Below are 2,779 nucleotides of genomic sequence, written 5' to 3'. Positions count from 1 at the left end.
AACAAAAGAGAATGCTCTGGTCCTGCCCTGTGCAGACCCACCTGCAGAGCCTCCTCCAGCACTGTGGGGAATCCTGCTCCCCAAGCCTCTGGGGTATGGGAGGGGATGAACTTTCATGTGCTAAACTCCTCTGCACGTCAAAGCACCGAACCACGTGCATCATCCCAGTTAACCCTCACCAACAACCCTGTGAAATAGATCATATTCTCCCCGTCTTACAGATGAGGAAACTGAGACTCAAAAAAATTAAGTAACATGCCCAGGACCACATGGCTGGTAAGGGGAAGAGCTGGATTCAGGCCAGTGCTCCTGACTCAGCGCTCAGGGGGTACAGAAGCAGGGACACCCCCCTCTGACCAGAGCATCTGAGACCCCTCAGACCACAAACACCAACCGAGGGGGACCATGAGCAAGTCTGTACAATCATGAGAGGACCAGATGGGTTTCCTGTGGGCTTGAAAAGGTGCATCGTAACTAGCAGGTAAAGCACCTGACAGAACCTTTCTCGCTGTCTGGTTTTATCATAGTTTTATCACACCTGAGTCCCAAAGGAGGAAACTGGGTCCAGGAGATGTTAAATGATTTACCTAAGGTAAATAATAGCTAAAAAAAAAAAAATAGCTCCACAGATAAACAGAAGAGTCAGACTTTATAATACCAAGTCCTTCTTTCCTCCCCACCGTTTCTCTCCCGGTTAAAGTTTAAAGGACAATTCAGGACAAGCAAAGAGGAGTATGATTTTTCAAAGGCAATGTAAACTTTGTGGGGTTCTTTCACAGACCTCAGCCTGCATCACAGATGGCCGTTCCCTAGTTCAGGTAAATTGCAAGGGTTAGAGAACCCTGCCAAGCTTTAAGATCCATCAACCCTTGCCAAAGGCAAACCCCCTAAGGGTCCCTGTCAGTCTAGGTGTCCTGACTCCTGCTGGCGTTCCTGTCCCCTTCAGCCATTGCGCAGTCATTGCATTCAGGTGTGCAGAAGTGGGGGCACCTTCCTTCCCATCAGATCCTGCGGGGAAGGGAACGTGGGCTGGATGGACCCACTGTCCTGGGGCAGAAAGAAAACTGAATAAAGTAGAATTGTTGAGAGAACTCAGAGAGGCTGCAGAGAAGGGACTGCTTCTCCTGAGACCAAAGGATGGCCCTCAGGTGGGATTTGTAGGAGCGGCAGGTAACAGCAGCATCACTTAGAGGCAAGGGCTCTGCATTGGGGAACCAGGGCTTCCTTCAGTTTGACTCAACCCAACAGGCATGTACTAATACCTCACTCCTGCCCTTCACAACATCTTGCCACGTGACCTGGGGAGAGCTAGCACAATGCCTCTGTGTCTCAGTTTCCCCATTTGTAGAACAGGAATTGTTACATCCTCGCCCTCTCCCCTGGCCCTACCTGGAGTTGAGAGCTGTGCCTGCATACAAAGGCAGATTCTTAAATGACAGCAGCTGAACGGCAGGCTGGCAGCAGGATAACAGCAGGCCACCTGACACCTCCCTTCCGCCCCAGGCCCTGCCCCAGAGCCATTATACGCTGGGACAGGGCCAAGGTACTCAGCTCAAATTGCCAACAGGTCAGCACCTATGTGGCTTAGAACAAGGCAAAACCATTTTGCCTTGTTTTGGCTTAGAACAAGGCAAAATGGTTTCTAATGCAGCAGCCGAGGCTGAGGTTGGTCCAAAGGAAAATGTGCTGCCGATAGGACACCTCAGCACAAGGCGGATTGAGTGAGGATGTTGCCAGAGGCCCCTTCGTGCCAGAGCTTGGATACCCACCTGTGCGTGGCCCGGACTGAGGGGATCTGCCTGGAGACAGGCTAACAATTCAGAAGACCCTTGAAAGCCAGCATGATTTGTCATCACTGAGAACCTTCCATGTGCTCAGGGCTACTGCATCACAGCCAGGCTTGTCTCAGGAAACTCACACCCTCCTCTCTTGACTCATGATCTCCCAGCCCTCACTTCATGTCCCCTCTCATCACCTTACCTGTCATAGCTGAGGCACCCAAGAGAGAGGGTACTTGCTCCAACCTGGCAAAGGCATCAGCCTGCAGATGGAGAGGACATAGCTGCTTGCCGTCAGGTTGGGGGTGGGATGCAGGTACACGGGTCAGAACACTGTGAGGCCCCTCAGAGCAGCCCCTGAGCACCTGAGGCAGCCGATGGCTGAACCCCACTCTGCAAGCTGACTGGAAGCAGCCTCTGGGTCCCCTGGCTCACCCAGAGACCTTTCCCCACCCCCTCCCTGGGGTTTTCCTCCCTGCTATGTCACCAGCCTTAGCAACCTAGCTGCCACCTGCCAGAGCCACAGAGGTCCTGTATATCCCATCACCTAGCAACAGCAGCATCCCTGCTCTAGGTTTTCCCAGAGAGACCATGGGAAGCCAGGGCTTTAGACACCATGGGAGCCTGAAGCTGCCACAGGCCAGATCAGGACCAGAAAGCCCCTTTCTGTGGGCCCCTGCTTTTCTCCCTTCTACACCCCAATCATCCCAGCTCTGCCCCTACCAACTTCTTTCTGGAATAAGGAATGCAGAGTCAGCATTGTGGAGAAGAAGAGAGAAATAAGGCCCCAGGGGCAGGGTGCCTGGCAAAGAAAGCAGACAAAGAAGCTGGCCAGGCTTTCTGTTCCTTTGGCCTCTGTGAGCATTTGCCTCTTCATTGCCTCATTATTAGCCTGGTGGTACCCATTTCATTGTGTGGTTAGTAACCTCTTATCTGCTTCATCATCTCTGAGAGTTCCCAATTACCCAAAGGGAACTTGAGGTTCAGAGAGGTTGAGGAGC

This window comes from Eubalaena glacialis, chromosome 10 (assembly GCF_028564815.1).
Source record: "Eubalaena glacialis isolate mEubGla1 chromosome 10, mEubGla1.1.hap2.+ XY, whole genome shotgun sequence".
NCBI classification, from domain to species: Eukaryota; Metazoa; Chordata; class Mammalia; order Artiodactyla; family Balaenidae; genus Eubalaena; species Eubalaena glacialis.
Note: the sequence above shows the minus strand (reverse complement) of the source record.